The sequence below is a fragment of the Saccoglossus kowalevskii genome, chromosome 1 (genome assembly GCF_978046115.1).
Source record: "Saccoglossus kowalevskii chromosome 1, keSacKowa6.1, whole genome shotgun sequence".
Taxonomy (NCBI): Eukaryota; Metazoa; Hemichordata; class Enteropneusta; family Harrimaniidae; genus Saccoglossus; species Saccoglossus kowalevskii.
Window position 1 is genome coordinate 19601695 of NC_140641.1, and position 20913 is coordinate 19622607.

A 20913-nucleotide genomic window follows, 5' to 3' on the forward strand; every position below is an offset into this window, starting at 1 on the left:
GCACTATTGCACATACAGACATGGAACCATTGCTATATTGAAGGCTTTGGACAAGAGAAATTGTCAACATCTTCAATGACCATATATGGTCATATAACTCATTAAATATGCATGTCTCCAATATCTCAAGCACAATTGCATGTACAAACATGGAACTAACGGTATACCGAAGGCAATGGATAAGAAAATTGACCAAAATATTCGTTGACCATATATGGTCATAGAACTCATTAAATATGCATGTCTCCAATATCTCAAGCACTTTTGCATGTACAAACATGGTATCAATGCTATATTGAAGGCAATGGACAAGATAATTGACCAACATATTCGTTGACCATACATGGTCATGGAACTCATTAAATATGCATGTTTCCAATATCTCAAGCACCATTGCAAATATAAACATGGTACCAATGCTATATTGAAGGAACTGGGAAAGAAAATTGGCCAACATATCCGTTGACCATATATGGTCATAGAACTCATTTAATATGCATGTCTCTAATATTTCAAGCAGTATTGCACGTACATACAAGGTACCAACGCTATATTGAAGGCAATGGAAAAGAGAATTGGCCAACATATCCGTTGACCATATATGGTCATAGAACTCATTAAATATGCATATATATATATAATATCTCAAGCACTATTGAAGTTAGAGACATGGAAATAGTGCTATAATGAAGGCATTGGGCCAAAACGTCGTGTAACCTACACGTATATGCATTGCACAAATCAAATCTTCCACCTTTTTTTATCAAATTTAATGGTGTTATGTCCCTTTTTTCTTGAAAGCCGTTAATAGCTGCTCTGCAGCTATATTTAGGCTTTCAAGTCCCTTCAGGCTTGAAAGCCTATTGTTTTTGTTATGTTTATTATTATTATTATTATTCTTCCGCCAACTTCAAACGACTTCTTCTCTGAAACGGCTGGACCATTTTGCCTGAAAATTTGTATATACCTTCTAAATGTCATGCCATTAAAAGTGACTGAAACAGATTTTCGATTAGTCACGTGGTTCGGCCGCCATCTTGAAGCTCATTAAATATGCATGTCTCTTGTATCTCAAAAACTATTGCATGTACAAACATGGAACTAACGGTATACTAAAGGCAACGAACAAGAGAATTGGCCAAAATATTCGTTGACCATATATGGTCATAGAACTCATTAAATATGCATGTCTCTTATATCTCCAGCACTATTGCATGTACAAACGTGAAACTAACGCTATATTGAAGGTAATAGTCAAGAGAATGAGACAACATATTCGTTGACCATATAAGGTCATATACCTCATTAAATATGCATATCTATAATATCTCAGGAACTATTGCACATACAGACATGGAACCATTGCTATATTGAAGGCTTTGGACAAGAGAAATTGCCAACATGTTCCATGACCATATATGGTCATATAACTCATTAAATATGCATGTCTCCAACATCTCAAGCACTATTGCATGTATAAACATGGTACCAAGGCTATATTGAAGGAACTGAGAATGAAAATTGGCCAACATATCCGTTGACCATATATGGTCATAGAACTCATTTAATATGCATGTCTCTAATATCTCAAGCGTTATTTCATGTACAAACATGGAACAAACACTATATTGAAGGCAATAGCAAAGAGAATTGGCCAACATATCCGCTGACCATATATGGTCATAGAACTCATTAAATATGCATGTCTTCAATATCTCAAGCACTGTTGCATGTATAAACATGGTACCAATGCTATATTGAAGGCAGTGGAAAAGAGAATTGGCCAACATATCCGTTGACGATATATGGTCATAGAACTCATTAAATATGCATGTCTCTAATATTTCAAGCAGTATTGCATGTACAGACAGGGTACCAACGCTATACTGAAGGCAATGGAAAAGAGAATCGGCCAACATATCCGTTGACCATATATGGTCGTAGAACTCATTTAATATGCATGTCTCTAATATCTCAAGTGCTATTTCATGTACAAACATGGAACAAACACTATATTGAAGGCAATAGAAAAGAGAATTGGCCAACATATCCGTTGACTATATATGGTCATAGAACTCATTAAATATGCATGTCTCTAATATTTCAAGCAGTATTGCATGTACAGACAGGGTACCAACGCTATACTGAAGGCAATGGAAAAGAGAATCGGCCAACATATCCGTTGACCATATATGGTCGTAGAACTCATTTAATATGCATGTCTCTAATATCTCAAGTGCTATTTCATGTACAAACATGGAACAAACACTATATTGAAGGCAATAGAAAAGAGAATTGGCCAACATATCCGTTGACTATATATGGTCATACAACTCATTAAATATGCATATATACAATATCTCGAACATTGGGCCAGAACGTCGTGTAACCTAAACGTATATACATTGCACAAATCAAATCTTCAAACTTTTTTTTCCCAAATTTAATGGTGTTATGGCCCCTTTTTCTTGAAAGCTGTTAATAGCTGCTCTGCAGCTATATTTATTATTATTATTATTATTATTATTATTCCGCCAACTTCAAACGACTTCTTCTCTGAAACGGCTGGATCGTTTTGCCTGAAAATTTGTATATACCTTCTACATGTCATGCCATTAAAAGTGACTGAAACAGATTTTCGATTAGTCACGTGGTTCGGCCGCCATCTTGGAACTCATTAAATATGCATGTCTCTTGTATCTCAAAAACTATTGCATGTACAAACATGGAACTAACGGTATATTGAAGGCAACGGACAAGAGAATTGGCCAAAATATTCGTTGACCATATATGGTCATAGAACTCATTAAATATGCATGTCTCTTATATCTCAAGCACTATTGCATGTACAAACGTGAAACTGACGCAATATTGAAGGAAATGGTCAAGAGAATGAGCCAACATATTCGTTGACCATATAAGGTCATATACCTCATTAAATATGCATACCTATAATATCTCAGGCACTATTGCACATACAGACATGGAACCATTGCTATATTGAAGGCTTTGGACAAGAGAAATTGTCAACATCTTCAATTACCATATATGGTCATATAACTCATTAAATATGCATGTCTCCAATATCTCAAGCACTATTACATGTACAAACATGCAACAAACGGTATACTGAAGGCAATGGACAAGAGAATTGGCCAACATATTCGTTGACCATATATGGTCATAGAACTCATTAAGTATGCATTTCTCTAATATCTCAAGCGCTATTGCACGTACAAACATGGAACTAATGCTATATTGAAGACAATGGACAAGGGAATTGGCCAACATATTCGTTGACCATACAAGGTCATATAACTCATTAAATATGCATGTCTCCAATATCTCAAGCACTATTGCATGTACAAACATGGAACTAACGGTATACCGAAGGCAATGGACAAGAAAATTGACCAACATATTCGTTGACCATATATGGTCATATAACTCATTAAATATGCATGTTTCCAATATCTCAAGCACCATTGCAAGTATAAACATGGTACCAATGATATATTGAAGGCAATGGACAAGAAAATTGGCCAACATATCCGTTGACCATATATGGTCATAGAACTCATTAAATATGCACGTCTCTTATATCTCAAGCGCTATTGCATGTACAAACGTGAAACTAACGCTATATTGAAGGTAATGGTCAAGAGAATGACCCAACATATTCGTTGACCATATAAGGTCATATACCTCATTAAATATGCATATCTATAATATATCAGACACTATTGCACATACAGACATGGAACCATTGCTATATTGAAGGCTTTGGACAAGAGAAATTGTCAACATGTTCAATGGCCATTTATGGTCATATAACTCAATAAATATGCATGTCTCCAATATCTCAAGCACTATTGCATGTATAAACATGGTACCAATGCTATATTGAAGGCACTGGGAAAGACAATTGGCCAACATGTCCGTTGACCATATATGGTCATATAACTCATTTAATATGCATGTCTCTAATATCTCAAGCGCTATTCCATGTACAAACATGGAACAAACACTATATTGAAGGAAATAGAAAAGAGAATTGGCCAACATATCCGTTGACCATATATGGTCATAGATCTCATTAAATATACATGTCTCTAATATTTCTAGCAGTATTGCATGTACAGACAGGGTACCAACGCTATATTGAAGGCAATGGAAAAGAGAATTGGCCAACATATCCGTTGACCATATATGGTCATAGAACTCATTAGATATGCGTATATATAATATCTCGAGCACTATTGAAGTTAGAGACATGGAAATATCGCTATAATGCAGGCATTGGGCCAGAACCTCGTGTAACCTACATGTATATACATTACACAAGTCAAATCTTCAAACCTTTTTTTCCAAATTTAATGGTGTTATGAATCCTTTTTTCTTGAAAGCCGTTAATAGCTGCTCTGCAGCTATATTTATTCTTATTATTTTTCCACCGTTTTTTAAAGCACTGTAACTTGAAAAATAATGCTGCGATTGATTAGGCATTTTGCATGCTGATGAAGGGCCATGAGTTGTGGTGCATACCCCAAAATCAGCCATGTAGGTCACATGACCTGGCCGCCATCTTAGGTAGAACACAAACCGGAAGTGCTCAATTGCACCACTTTCTGAGGGTCTAGGAACTTCCGGTTTTTTTGTGTGGCATCATTGGCTCATGTCTAGCAAATATCAGCAATAAAATCTTTAGCGGTCATGTGACCTTGGCCGCCATATTGGATTTTGTGAAAATTGACAAAAAAATTTTAAAATCTTCTTCTCAAAAATGGCTCGTTCATGTGATTAGACATTTGCTTTGCAGCACCTATGGCCATAGCTCTACAAAGTGACTGAAGCAGATTTTTGAAAAATGGCTTCCTTTGGCAGCCATCTTGGATTTAGTAAAAAGTGAAAGTACGCTATAACTCATGAACAATTTGCCAGATTTAAACCAAAGTTGGCATACAACATCCCTTCGATAAGATGATTATGTGTTCATAAAAATATTTCCCATGATTCAAGTGGTATTGGCGGCCATATTGAATTTATCAAAAAATTGCAAAAAACCTCAAAAAATTATCTTCTTAAAAACTGCTTGCTTGGTTGACAATCAATTTAGCATATAGTATCTCTGTTGATAGCTCTACAAAGGTACTGAAGCAGATTTTTGAAAAATGGCTTCCTTTGGCAGCCATCTTAGATTTAGTGAAAAGTGAAATTACGCTATAAATTATGAACAATTTTCCAGATTTCGACAAAACTTGGCATACAACATCCACTCAATAAGATGATTATGTGTTCATAAAAATATTTCCCATGACTCAAGTGGTTTTGGCGGCCATCTTGAATTTATCACAAAAATGCCAAAGACCTCAAGAAATTATTATCTTAAAAACTGCTTGCTTGTTTGACAATCTATTTAGCATATAGTATCTCTGTTGATAGCTCTACAAAGTTACTGTAGCAGTTTTTCGAAAAATGGCTTCCTTTGGCAGCCATCTTGGATTTAGTAAAAAGTGAAAGTACGCTATAACTTATGAACGATTTGCCAGATTTAAACAAAACTTGGCATACAACATCCCTTCAATAAGTTGATTATGTGTTCATAAAAATATTTCCCATGATTCAAGTGGTTTTGGCCGCCATCTTGAATTTATCAAAAAAATGCAAAAAATCTCAAAAAAATATCTTCTTAAAAACTGCTTGCTTATTTGACAATCAATTTAGCATATATTATCTCTCTTGATAGCTCTACAAAATTACTGAATCAGATTTTTGAAAAATGACTTTCTTTGGCAGCCATCTTGGATTTAGTAAAAAGTGAAATTACGCTATAACTCATGAACAATTTGCCAGATTGAAACCAAAGTTGGCATACAACATCCCTTCAATAAGATGATTATGTGTTCATAAAAATATTTCCCATGATTCAAGTGGTTTTGGCGACCATCTTGAATTTATCAAAAAAATGCAAAAAAACTCAAAAAATTATCTTTTAAAAATTGCTCGCTTGTTTGACAAGCAGTTTAGAATATGGCACCTATGTTGATAGGTCTACAAAGCTTTTGAAGCAGATTTTTGAAAAATGCCTTTTTTTTGGCAGGCATCGTGGATTTAGTAAAAAGTGAAATTATGCTATAACTCATGACCAATTTGCCGAACATTAGACAGATGACTATGAATGGTTATGTCTGTTGATTCCAGTGTCATTCATAATAGCAAAATACCAGAGGACTTGTTAAGAACATTGCATTTTAGACATGAAACGTTCGTCAAATAATCACATCAAGCAAGTGCAATTTGCCATGAGCCATGCAGGCTCGAAACCCGTCATCGCTGCTATGCAGCTATATTTATTATTATTATTAGGCTTTCAAGTCCCTTCAGGCTTGAAAGCCTATTGTTTTTGTTAAGTTTATTATTATTATTATTATTATTATTATTATTCTTCCGCCAACTTCAAACGACTTCTTCTCTGAAACGGCTGTACCATTTTGCTTGAAAATTTGTATATACCTTCTACATGTCATGCCATTAAAAGTGACTGAAACAGATTTTCGATTAGTCACGTGGTTCGGCCGCCATCTTGGAACTCATTAAATATGCATGTCTCTTGTATCTCAAAAACTATTGCATGTACAAACATGAAACAAACGGTATGTTAAAGGCAACGGACAAGAGAATTGGCCAAAATATTCGTTGTCCATATATGGTCATAGAACTCATTAAATATGCATGTCTCTTATATCTCAAGTACTATTGCATGTACAAAAGTGAAACTGACGCTATATTGAAGGAAATGGTCAAGATAATGAGCCAACATATTCGTTGACCATATAAGGTCATATACCTCATTAAATATGCATACCTATAATATCTCAGGCACTATTCCACATACAGACATGGAACCATTGCTATATTGAAGGCTTTGGACAAGAGAAATTGTCAACGTGTTTCATGACCATATATGGTCATATAACTCATTAAATATGCATGTCTCCAATATCTCAAGCACTATTGCATGTACAAACATGCAACTAACAGTGTACCGAAGGCAATGGACAAGAAAATTGACCAACATATTCGTTGACCATATATGGTCATAGAACTCATTAAATATGCATGTCTCCAGTGTCTCAAGCACCATTGCAAGTATAAACATGGTACCAATGATATATTGAAGGCAATGGACAAGAAAATTGGCCAACATATCCGTTGACCATATATGGTCATAGAACTCATTAAATATGCATGTCTCGAATATCTCAAGCGCTATTCCATGTACAAACATGGAACAAACACTATATTGAAGGAAATAGAAAAGAGAATTGGCAAACATATCCGTTGACCATATACGGTCATAGATCTCATTAAATAAGCATGTCTCTAATATTTCAAGCAGTATTGCATGTACAGACAGGGTACCAACGCTATAATGAAGGCAATGGAAAAGAGAGTTGGCCAACATATCCGTTGACCATATATGGTCATAGAACTCATTAAATATACGTATATATAATATCTCGAGCACTATTGAAGTTAGAGACATGGAAATAGCGCTATAATGAAGGCATTGGGCCAGAACGTCATGTAACCTACACGTATATACATTGCACAAATCAAATCTTCAAACTTTTTTTTCCTAATTTAATAGTGTTATGGTCCTTTTTCTTGAAAGCCGTTAATAGCTGCTCTGCAGCTATATTTATTATTATTATTATTCTTATTATTTTTCCACCGTTTTTTAAAGCACTGTAACTTGAAAAATAATGCTGCGATTGATTAGGCATTTTGCATGCTGATGAAGGGCCATGAGTTGTGGTGCATACCCCAAAATCAGCCATGTAGGTCACATGACCTGGCCGCCATCTTAGGTAGAACACAAACCGGAAGTGCTCAATTGCACCACTTTCTGAGGGTCTAGGAACTTCCGGTTTTTTTGTGTGGCATCATTGGCTCATGTCTAGCAAATATCAGCAATAAAATCTTTAGCGGTCATGTGACCTTGGCCGCCATATTGGATTTTCCGAAAATTGACAAAAAACTTTTAAAATCTTCTTCTCAAAAATGGTTCATTCATGTAATTAGACATTTGCTTTGCAGCACCTATGACAATAGCTCTACAAAGTGACTGAAGCAGATTTTTGAAAAATGGCTTCCTTTGGCAGCCATCTTGGATTTAGTAAAAAGTGAAAGTACGCTATAACTCATGAACAATTTGCCAGATTTAAACCAAAGTTGGCATACAACATCCCTTCAATAAGATGATTATGTGTTCATAAAAATATTTCCCATGATTCAAGTGGTTTTGGCGGCCATGTTGAATTTATAACAAAAATGCCAAAAAACTCAAAAAATTATCTTCTTAAAAACTGCTTGCTTGTTTGAAAAACAATTCGGCATATAGTATCTCTGTTGATAGCTTCACAAAGTGACTGAAGCAGATTTTTGAAAAATGGCTTCCTTTGGCAGCCATCTTGGATTTAGTAAAAAGTGAAAGTACACTATAACTTATGAACGATTTGCCAGATTTAAACAAAACTTGGCATACAACATCCGCTCAATGAGCTGATTATGTGTTCATGGAAATATTTCCCATGATTCAAGTGGTTTTGGCGGCCATGTTGAATTTATCACAAAAATTCAAAAAACCTCAAAAAAATATCTTGTTAAGAACTGCTTGCTTGTTTGAAAAGCAATTTAGCATATAGTATCTCTGTTGATAGCTCTACAAAGTTACTGAAGTAGATTTTTAAAAATGGCTTCCTTTGGCAGCCATCTTGGATTTAGTAAAAGAGAAAAAGTTCTATAACTCATGAACTATTTGTCCTTGCATTAAGTTTATCATATTCCTGTGAAATCAAATCCATATGTTGTGTAGTTTGTCTGCTATCTTGCATTCTAGACATGAAACGTTCGTCAAATAATCACATCGAGCAAGTGCAATTTGTCATGAGCCACGCAGGCTCGAAACCCGTCATTGCTGCTATGCAGCTATATTTCTTATTATTATTATTATTTTTCCGCCGTTTTTATAAACCACTGTAACTTGAAAAATAATGCTGCGATTGAATAGGCATTTTGCATGCTGATGAAGGGCCATGAGTTGTGGTGCATACCCCAAAACCAGCCATGTAGGTCACATGACCTGGCCGCCATCTTAGGTAGAACACAAACCGGAAGTGCTCAATTGCACCACTTTCTGAGGGTCTAGGAACTTCCGGTTTTTTTGTGTGGCATCATTGGCTCATGTCTAGCAAATATCAGCAATAAAATCTTTAGCGGTCATGTGACCTTGGCCGCCATATTGGATTTTGTGAAAATTGACAAAAAATTTTTAAAATCTTCTTCTCAAAAATGGTTCGTTCATGTGATTAGATATTTGCTTTGCAGCACCTATGGCCATAGCTCTACAAAGTGACTGAAGCAGATTTTTGAAAAATGGCTTCCTTTGGCAGCCATCTTGGATTTAGTAAAAAGTGAAAGTACGCTATAACTCATGAACAATTTGCCAGATTTAAACCAAAGTTGGCATACAACATCCCTTCGATAAGATGATTATGTGTTCATAAAAATATTTCCCATGATTCAAGTGGTTTTGGCGGCCATATTGAATTTATCAAAAAATTGCAAAAAACCTCAAAAAATTATCTTCTTAAAAACTGCTTGCTTAGTTGACAATCAATTTAGCATATAGTATCTCTGTTGATAGCTCTACAAAGGTACTGAAGCAGATTTTTGAAAAATGGCTTCCTTTGGCAGCCATCTTGGATTTAGTGAAAAGTGAAATTACGCTATAAATTATGAACAATTTTCAAGATTTCGACAAAACTTGGCATACAACATCCACTCAATAAGATGATTATGTGTTCATAAATATATTTCCCATGGCTCAAGTGGTTTTGGCGGCCATCTTGAATTTATCACAAAAATGCCAAAAACCTCAAGAAATTATTATCTTAAAAACTGCTTGCTTGTTTGACAATCTATTTAGCATATAGTATCTCTGTTGATAGCTCTACAAAGTTACTGAAGCCGATTTTCGAAAAATTGCTTCCTTTGGCAGCCATCTTGGATTTAGTAAAAAGTGAAAGTACGCTATAACTTATGAACGATTTGCCAGATTTAAATAAAACTTGGCATACAACATCCGCTCAATGAGATGATTATGTGTTCATGAAAATATTTCCCATGATTCAAGTGGTTTTGGCGGCCATGTTGAATTTATCACAAAAATTCAAAAAACCTCAAAAAATTATCTTGTTAAAAACTGCTTCCTTGTTTGAAAAGCAATTTAGCATATAGTATCTCTGTTGATAGCTCTACAAAGTTACTAAAGTAGATTATCGAAAAATGGCTTCCTTTGGCAGCCATCTTGGATTTAGTAAAAGAGAAAAAGTTCTATAACTCATGAACTATTTGTCCTTGCATTAAGTTTATCATATTCCTGTGAAATCAAATCCATATGTTGTGTAGTTTGTCTGCTATCTTTCATTCTAGACATGAAACATTCGTCAAATAATCACATCGAGCAAGTGCAATTTGCCATGAGCCACGCAGGCTCGAAACCCGTCATCGCTGCTATGCAGCTATATTTAGGGTTTCGAGCCCAGATGGGTCGAAACCCTATTGTAATTGCTATGTTTATTATTATTCTTATTATTTTTCCGCCGTTTTTTCTAAGCACTGTAACTTGAAAAATAATGCTGCAATTTATTTGCTATTTTGCATGCTGATAAAGGGCCATGAGTTGTGGTGCATACCCAAAAAACAGCTATGTAGGTCACATGACCTGGCCGCCATGTTAGGTAGAACACAAACCGGAAGTGCTCAATTGCACCACTTTCTGAGGGTCTAGGAACTTCCGGTTTTTTTGTGTGGCATCATTGACTCATGCCTAGCAAATATCAGCAATAAAATCTTTAGCGGTCATGTGACCTTGGCCGCCATATTGGATTTTCCAAAAATTGACAAAAAACTTTTAAAATCTTCTTCTCAAAAATGGCTCATTCATGTGATTATACATTTGCTTTGCAGCACCTATGGGCATAGCCCTACAAAGTGACTGAAGCAGATTTTTGAAAAATGGCTTCCTTCGGCAGCCATCTTGGATTCAATAAAAAGTGAAAGTACGCTATAACTCATGAACAATTTGCCAGATTTAAACCAAAGTTGGCATACAACATACCTTCAATAAGATGATTATGTGTTCATAAAAATATTTCCCATGATTCAAGTGGTTTTGGCGGCCATATTGAATTTATCAAAAAATTGCAAAAAACCTCAAAAAATTATCTTCTTAAAAACTGCTTGTTTGTTTGACAATCAATTTAGCATATAGTATCTCTGTTGATAGCTCTACAAAGTTACTGTAGCAGATTTTCGAAAAATGGCTTCTTTTGGCAGCCATCTTGGATTTAGTAAAAAGTGAAAGTACACTATAACTTATGAACGATTTGCCAGATTTAAACAAAACTTGGCATACAACATCCGCTCAATGAGATGATTATGTGTTCATGGAAATATTTCCCATGATTCAAGTGGTTTTGGCGGCCATGTTGAATTTATCACAAAAATTCAAAAAACCTCAAAAAATTATCTTGTTAAAAACTGCTTCCTTGTTTGAAAAGCAATTCAGCATATAGTATCTCTGTCGATAGCTCTACAAAGTTACTGAAGCAGATTTTCGAAAAATGGCTTCCTTTGGCAGCCATCTTGGATTTAGTAAAAAGTGAAAGCACGCTATAACTTATGAACAATTTGCCAGATTTAAACAAAACTTGGCATACAACATCCGCTCAATGAGATGATTATGTGTTCATGGAAATATTTCCCATGATTCAAGTGGTTTTGGCGGCCATGTTGAATTTATCACAAAAATTCAAAAAACCTCAAAAAAATATCTTGTTAAAAACTGCTTGCTTGTTTGAAAAGCAATTTAGCTTATAGTATCTCTGTTGATAGCTCTACAAAGTTACTGAAGTAGATTTTTAAAAATGGCTTCCTTTGGCAGCCATCTTGGATTTAGTAAAAGAGAAAAAGTTCTATAACTCATGAACTATTTGTCCTTGCATTAAGTTTATCATATTCCTGTGAAATCAAATCCATATGTTGTGTAGTTTGTCTGCTATCTTGCATTCTAGACATGAAACGTTCGTCAAATAATCACATCGAGCAAGTGCAATTTGTCATGAGCCACGCAGGCTCGAAACCCGTCATCGCTGCTATGCAGCTATATTTAGGGTTTCGAGCCCTATGGGGCGAAACCCTTTTGTAATTGCTATGTTTATTAGGGTTTCGAGCCCTATGGGTCGGAAACCCTTTTGTAATTGCTATGTTTATTATTATTAGGGTTTCGAGCCCTATGGGTCGGAAACCCTTTTGTAATTGCTATGTTTATTATTAGGGTTTCGAGCCCTATGGGTCGAAACCCTTTTGTAATTGCTATGTTTATTATTATTATTATTATTTTTCCGCCGTTTTTTGTAACCACTGTAACTTGAAAAATAATGCTGCGATTGACTTGCCATTTCGCATTCTGATAAAGGACCATGAGTTGTGGTGCATACCCCAAAACCAGCTATGTAGGTCACATGACCTGGCCGCCATCTTAGGTAGAACACAGACCGGAAGTACTCAATTGCACCACTTTCTGAGGGTCTAGGAACTTCCGGTTTTTTTGTGTGGCATCATTGGCTCATGTCTAGCAAATATCAGCAATAAAAACTTTAGCGGTCATGTGACCTTGGCCGCCATATTGGATTTTCCGAAAATTGACAAGAAACTTTTAAAATCTTCTTCTCAAAAATGGCTCATTCATGTGATTATACATTTGCTTTGCAGCACCTATGGCCATAGCTCTACAAAGTGACTGAAGCAGATTTTTGAAAAATGGCTTCCTTTGGCAGCCATCTTGGATTTAATAAAAAGTGAAAGTACGCTATAACTCATGAACAATTTGCCAGATTTAAACCAAAGTTGGCATACAACATCCCTTCAATAAGATGATTATGTGTTCATAAAAATATTTCCCATGATTCAAGTGGTTTTGGCGGCCATAATGAATTTATCAAAAAATTGCAAAAAACCTCAAAAAATTATCTTCTTAAAAACTGCTTGTTTGTTTGACAATCAATTTAGCATATAGTATCTCTGTTGATAGCTCTACAAAGTTACGGAAGCAGATTTTTGAAAAATGGCTTTCTTTGGCAGCCATCTTGGATTTAGTGAAAAGTGAAATTACGCTATAACTTATGAACAATTTGCCAGATTTAAACAAAACTTGGCATACAACATCCGTTCAATAAGATAATTATGTGTTCATGAAAATATTTCCCATGATTCAAGTGGTTTTGGCGGCCATGTTGAATTTATCACAAAAATGCCAAAAAACTCAAAAAATTATCTTCTTAAAAACTGCTTGCTTGTTTGAAAAGCAATTCAGCATATAGTATCTCTGTCGATAGCTCTACAAAGTTACTAAAGCAGATTTTTGAAAAATGGCTTCCTTTGGCAGCCATCTTGGTTTTAGTAAAAAGTGAAATTACGCTATAAATTATGAACAATTTTCCAGATTTCGACAAAACTTGGCATACAACATCCACTCAATAAGATGATTATGTGTTCATAAAAATATTTCCCATGACTCAAGTGGTTTTGGCGGCCATCTTGAATTTATCACAAAAATGCCAAAAACCTCAAGAAATTATTATCTTAAAAACTGCTTGCTTGTTTGACAATCTATTTAGCATATAGTATCTCTGTTGATAGCTCTACAAAGTTACTGAAGCCGATTTTCGAAAAATGGCTTCCTTTGGCAGCCATCTTGGATTTAGTAAAAAAGTGAAAGTACGCTATAACTTATGAACGATTTGCCAGATTTAAACAAAACTTGGCATACAACATCCGCTTAATGAGATGATTATGTGTTCATGAAAATATTTCCCATGATTCAAGTGGTTTTGGCGGCCATGTTGAATTTATCACAAAAATTCAAAAAACCTCAAAAAATTATCTTGTTAAAAACTGCTTCCTTGTTTGAAAAGCAATTTAGCATATAGTATCTCTGTTGATAGCTCTACAAAGTTACTAAAGTAGATTATCGAAAAATGGCTTCCTTTGGCAGCCATCTTGGATTTAGTAAATGAGAAAAAGTTCTATAACTCATGAACTGTTTGTCCTTGCATTAAGTTTATCATATTTCTGTGAAATCAAATCCATATGTTGTGTAGTTTGTCTGCTATCTTTCATTCTAGACATGAAACATTCGTCAAATAATCACATCGAGCAAGTGCAATTTGCCATGAGCCACGCAGGCTCGAAACCCGTCATCGCTGCTATGCAGCTATATTTAGGGTTTCGAGCCCTATGGGGCGAAACCCTATTGTAATTGCTATGTTTATTATTATTATTATTATTATTCCGCCGTTTTTTGTAACCACTGTAACTTGAAAAATAATGCTGCGATTGACTTGCCATTTCGCATTCTGATAAAGGGCCATGAGTTGTGGTGCATATCCCAAAACCAGCTATGTAGGTCACCTGACCTGGCCGCCATCTTAGGTAGAACACAGACCGGAAGTACTCAATTGCACCACTTTCTGAGGGTCTAGGAACTTCCGGTTTTTTTGTGTGGCATCATTTGCTCATGTCTAGCAAATATAAGCAATAAAATCTTTAGCGGTCATGTGACCTTGGCCGCCATATTGGATTTTCCGAAAATTGACAAAAAACTTTTAAAATCTTCTTCTCGAAAATGGCTCATTCATGTGATTATACATTTGCTTTGCAGCACCTATGGCCATAGCTCTACAAAGTGACTGAAGCAGATTTTTGAAAAATGGCTTCCTTTGGCAGCCATCTTGGATTTAGTAAAAAGTGAAAGTACGCTATAACTTATGAACAATTTGCCAGATTTAAACCAAAGTTGGCATACAACATCCCTTCAATAAGATGATCATGTGTTCATAAAAATATTTCCCATGATTCAAGTGGTTTTGGCGGCCATATTGAATTTATCAAAAAATTGCAAAAAACCTCAAAAAATTATCTTCTTAAAAACTGCTTGTTTGTTTGACAATCAATTTAGCATATAGTATCTCTGTTGATAGCTCTACAAAGTTACTGTAGCATATTTTCGAAAAATGGCTTCTTTTGGCAGCCATCTTGGATTTAGTAAAAAGTGAAAGTACACTATAACTTATGAACGATTTGCCAGATTTAAACAAAACTTGGCATACAACATCCGCTCAATGAGATGATTATGTGTTCATGGAAATATTTCCCATGATTCAAGTGGTTTTGGCGGCCATGTTGAATTCATCACAAAAATTCAAAAAACCTCAAAAAATTATCTTGTTAAAAACTGCTTCCTTGTTTGAAAAGCAATTCAGCATATAGTATCTCTGTCGATAGCTCTACAAAGTTACTAAAGCAGATTTTCGAAAAATGGCTTCCTTTGGCAGCCATCTTGGATTTAGTAAAAAGTGAAAGTACGCTATAACTCATGAACAATTTGCCAGATTTAAACCAAAGTTGGCATACAACATCCCTTCAATAAGATGATTATGTGTTCATAAAAATATTTCCCATGATTCAAGTGGTTTTGGCGGCCATGTTGAATTTATCACAAAAATGCCAAAAAACTCAAAAAATTATCTTCTTAAAAACTGCTTGTTTGTTTGACAATCAATTTAGCATATAGTATCTCTGTTGATAGCTCTACAAAGTTACGGAAGCAGATTTTTGAAAAATGGCTTTCTTTGGCAGCCATCTTGGATTTAGTGAAAAGTGAAAGTACGCTATAACTCATGAACAATTTGCCAGATTTAAACCAAAGTTGGCATACAACATCCCTTCAATAAGATGATTATGTGTTCATAAAAATATTTCCCATGATTCAAGTGGTTTTGGCGGCCATAATGAATTTATCAAAAAATTGCAAAAAACCTCAAAAAATTATCTTCTTAAAAACTGCTTGTTTGTTTGACAATCAATTTAGCATATAGTATCTCTGTTGATAGCTCTACAAAGTTACGGAAGCAGATTTTTGAAAAATGGCTTTCTTTGGCAGCCATCTTGGATTTAGTGAAAAGTGAAATTACGCTATAACTTATGAACAATTTGCCAGATTTAAACAAAACTTGGCATACAACATCCGTTCAATAAGATAATTATGTGTTCATGAAAATATTTCCCATGATTCAAGTGGTTTTGGCGGCCATGTTGAATTTATCACAAAAATGCCAAAAACCTCAAGAAATTATTATCTTAAAAACTGCTTGCTTGTTTGACAATCTATTTAGCATATAGTATCTCTGTTGATAGCTCTACAAAGTTACTGAAGCCGATTTTCGAAAAATGGCTTCCTTTGGCAGCCATCTTGGATTTAGTAAAAAAGTGAAAGTACGCTATAACTTATGAACGATTTGCCAGATTTAAACAAAACTTGGCATACAACATCCGCTTAATGAGATGATTATGTGTTCATGAAAATATTTCCCATGATTCAAGTGGTTTTGGCGGCCATGTTGAATTTATCACAAAAATTCAAAAAACCTCAAAAAATTATCTTGTTAAAAACTGCTTCCTTGTTTGAAAAGCAATTTAGCATATAGTATCTCTGTTGATAGCTCTACAAAGTTACTAAAGTAGATTATCGAAAAATGGCTTCCTTTGGCAGCCATTTTGGATTATTTCGAAAGTGAAAGTACGCTATAACTCATGAACAATTAGCCCGATTGAAACTAAAGTTGGCATAAAACATGTGTTCAATAAGATGATTATGTGTTCATGAAAATATTTCCCATGATTCAAGTGTTTTTGGCGGCCATGTTGAATTTATCACAAAAATGAAAAAAACCTCAAAAAATTATCTTCTTAAAAACTGCTTGCTTGTTTGAAAAGCAATTCAGCATATAGTATCTCTGTTGAAAGCTCTACAAAGTTACTGAAGCAGATTTTTGAAAAATGGCTTCATTTGGCAGCCATCTTGGATTTAGTAAAAAGTGAAATTATGCTATAACTTATGAACAATTTGCCAGATTTAAACAAAACTTGGCATACAACATCCGCTCAATAAGATGATTATGTGTTCATGGAAATATTTCCCATGATTCAAGTGGTTTTGGCGGCCATGTTGAATTTATCACAAAAATTCAAAAAACCTCAAAAAATTATCTTGCTAAAAACTGCTTCCTTGTTTGAAAAGCAATTCAGCATATTGTATCTCTGTCGATAGCTCTACAAAGTTACTGAAGCAGATTTTCGAAAAATGGCTTCTTTTGGCAGCCATCTTGGATTTAGTAAAAAGTGAAAGTACACTATAACTTATGAACGATTTGCCAGATTTAAACAAAACTTGGCATACAACATCCGCTCAATGAGATGATTATGTGTTCATGGAAATATTTCCCATGATTCAAGTGGTTTTGGCGGCCATGTTGAATTTATCACAAAAATTCAAAAAACCTCAAAAAAATATCTTGTTAAAAACTGCTTGCTTGTTTGAAAAGCAATTTAGCATATAGTATCTCTGTTGATAGCTCTACAAAGTTACTGAAGTAGATTTTTAAAAATGGCTTCCTTTGGCAGCCATCTTGGATTTAGTAAAAGAGAAAAAGTTCTATAACTCATGAACTATTTGTCCTTGCATTAAGTTTATCATATTCCTGTGAAATCAAATCCATATGTTGTGTAGTTTGTCTGCTATCTTGCATTCCAGACATGAAACGTTCGTCAAATAATCACATCGAGCAAGTGCAATTTGTCATGAGCCACGCAGGCTCGAAACCCGTCATCGCTGCTATGCAGCTATATTTATTATTATTATTCTTATTATTTTTCCACCGTTTTTTAAAGCACTGTAACTTGAAAAATAATGCTGCGATTGATTAGGCATTTTGCATGCTGATGAAGGGCCATGAGTTGTGGTGCATACCCCAAAATCAGCCATGTAGGTCACATGACCTGGCCGCCATCTTAGGTAGAACACAAACCGGAAGTGCTCAATTGCACCACTTTCTGAGGGTCTAGGAACTTCCGGTTTTTTTGTGTGGCATCATTGGCTCATGTCTAGCAAATATCAGCAATAAAATCTTTAGCGGTCATGTGACCTTGGCCGCCATATTGGATTTTGTGAAAATTGACAAAAAAATTTTAAAATCTTCTTCTCAAAAATGGCTCGTTCATGTGATTAGACATTTGCTTTGCAGCACCTATGGCCATAGCTCTACAAAGTGACTGAAGCAGATTTTTGAAAAATGGCTTTCTTTGGCAGCCATCTTGGATTTAGTAAAAAGTGAAAGTACGCTATAACTCATGAACAATTTGCCAGATTTAAACCAAAGTTGGCATACAACATCCCTTCGATAAGATGATTAGGTGTTCATAAAAATATTTCCCATGATTCAAGTGGTATTGGCGGCCATATTGAATTTATCAAAAAATTGCAAAAAACCTCAAAAAATTATCTTCTTAAAAACTGCTTGCTTGGTTGACAATCAATTTAGCATATAGTATCTCTGTTGATAGCTCTACAAAGGTACTGAAGCAGATTTTTGAAAAATGGCTTCCTTTGGCAGCCATCTTGGATTTAGTGAAAAGTGAAATTACGCTATAAATTATGAACAATTTTCCAGATTTCGACAAAACTTGGCATACAACATCCACTCAATAAGATGATTATGTGTTCATAAAAATATTTCCCATGACTCAAGTGGTTTTGGCGGCCATCTTGAATTTATCACAAAAATGCCAAAAACCTCAAGAAATTATTATCTTAAAAACTGCTTGCTTGTTTGACAATCTATTTAGCATATAGTATCTCTGTTGATAGCTCTACAAAGTTACTGAAGCCGATTTTCGAAAAATGGCTTCCTTTGGCAGCCATCTTGGATTTAGTAAAAAGTGAAATTACGCTATAACTTATGAACGATTTGCCAGATTTAAACAAAACTTGGCATACAACATCCGCTCAATGAGATGATTATGTGTTCATGAAAATATTTCCCATGATTCAAGTGGTTTTGGCGGCCATGTTGAATTTATCACAAAAATTCAAAAAACCTCAAAAAATTATCTTGTTAAAAACTGCTTCCTTGTTTGAAAAGCAATTTAGCATATAATATCTCTGTTGATAGCTCTACAAAGTTACTAAAGTAGATTATCGAAAAATGGCTTCCTTTGGCAGCCATCTTGGATTTAGTAAAAGAGAAAAAGTTCTATAACTCATGAACTATTTGTCCTTGCATTAAGTTTATCATATTCCTGTGAAATCAAATCCATATGTTGTGTAGTTTGTCTGCTATCTTTCATTCTAGACATGAAACATTCGTCAAATAATCACATCGAGCAAGTGCAATTTGCCATGAGCCACGCAGGCTCGAAACCCGTCATCGCTGCTATGCAGCTATATTTATTATTATTATTCTTATTATTTTTCCACCGTTTTTTAAAGCACTGTAACTTGAAAAATAATGCTGCAATTCATTTGCTATTTTCCATGTTCATAAAGGGCCATGAGTTGTGGTGCATATCCAAAAACCAGCCATGTAGGTCACATGACCTGGCCGCCATCTTAGGTAGAACGCAAACCGGAAGTGCTCAATTGCACCACTTTCTGAGGGTCTAGGAACTTCCGGTTTTTTTGTGTGGCATCATTGGCTCATGTCTAGCAAATATCAGCAATAAAATCTTTAGCGGTCATGTGACCTTGGCCGCCATTTTGGATTTTGTGAAAATTGACAAAAAAATTTTAAAATCTTCTTCTCAAAAATGGCTCGTTCATGTGATTAGACATTCGCTTTGCAGCACCTATGGCCATAGCTCTACAAAGTGACTGAAGCAGATTTTTGAAAAATGGCTTCCTTTGGCAGCCATCTTGGATTTAGTAAAAAGTGAAAGTACGCTATAACTCATGAACAATTTGCCAGATTTAAACCAAAGTTGGCATACAACATCCCTTCGATAAGATGATTATGTATTCATAAAAATATTTCCCATGATTCAAGTGGTTTTGGCGGCCATATTGAATTTATCAAAAAATGCAAAAAACCTCAAAAAATTATCTTCTTAAAAACTGCTTGCTTGGTTGACAATCAATTTAGCATATAGTATCTCTGTTGATAGCTCTACAAAGGTACTGAAGCAGATTTTTGAAAAATGGCTTCCTTTGGCAGCCATCTTGGATTTAGTGAAAAGTGAAATTACGCTATAAATTATGAACAATTTTCCAGATTTTGACAAAACTTGGCATACAACATCCACTCAATAAGATGATTATGTGTTCATAAAAATATTTCCCATGACTCAAGTGGTTTTGGCGGCCATCTTGAATTTATCACAAAAATGCCAAAAACCTCAAGAAATTATTATCTTAAAAACTGCTTGCTTGTTTGACAATCTATTTAGCATATAGTATCTCTGTTGATAGCTCTACAAAGTTACTGAAGCCGATTTTCGAAAAATGGCTTCCTTTGGCAGCCATCTTGGATTTAGTAAAAAAGTGAAAGTACGCTATAACTTATGAACGATTTGCCAGATGTAAACAAAACTTGGCATACAACATCCGCTCAATGAGATGATTATGTGTTCATGAAAATATTTCCCATGATTCAAGTGGTTTTGGCGGCCATGTTGAATTTATCACAAAAATTCAAAAAACCTCAAAAAATTATCTTGTTAAAAACTGCTTCCTTGTTTGAAAAGCAATTTAGCATATAGTATCTCTGTTGATAGCTCTACAAAGTTACTAAAGTAGATTATCGAAAAATGGCTTCCTTTGCCAGCCATCTTGGATTTAGTAAAAGAGAAAAAGTTCTATAACTCATGAACTATTTGTCCTTGCATTAAGTTTATCATATTCCTGTGAAATCAAATCCATATGTTGTGTAGTTTGTCTGCTATCTTTCATTCTAG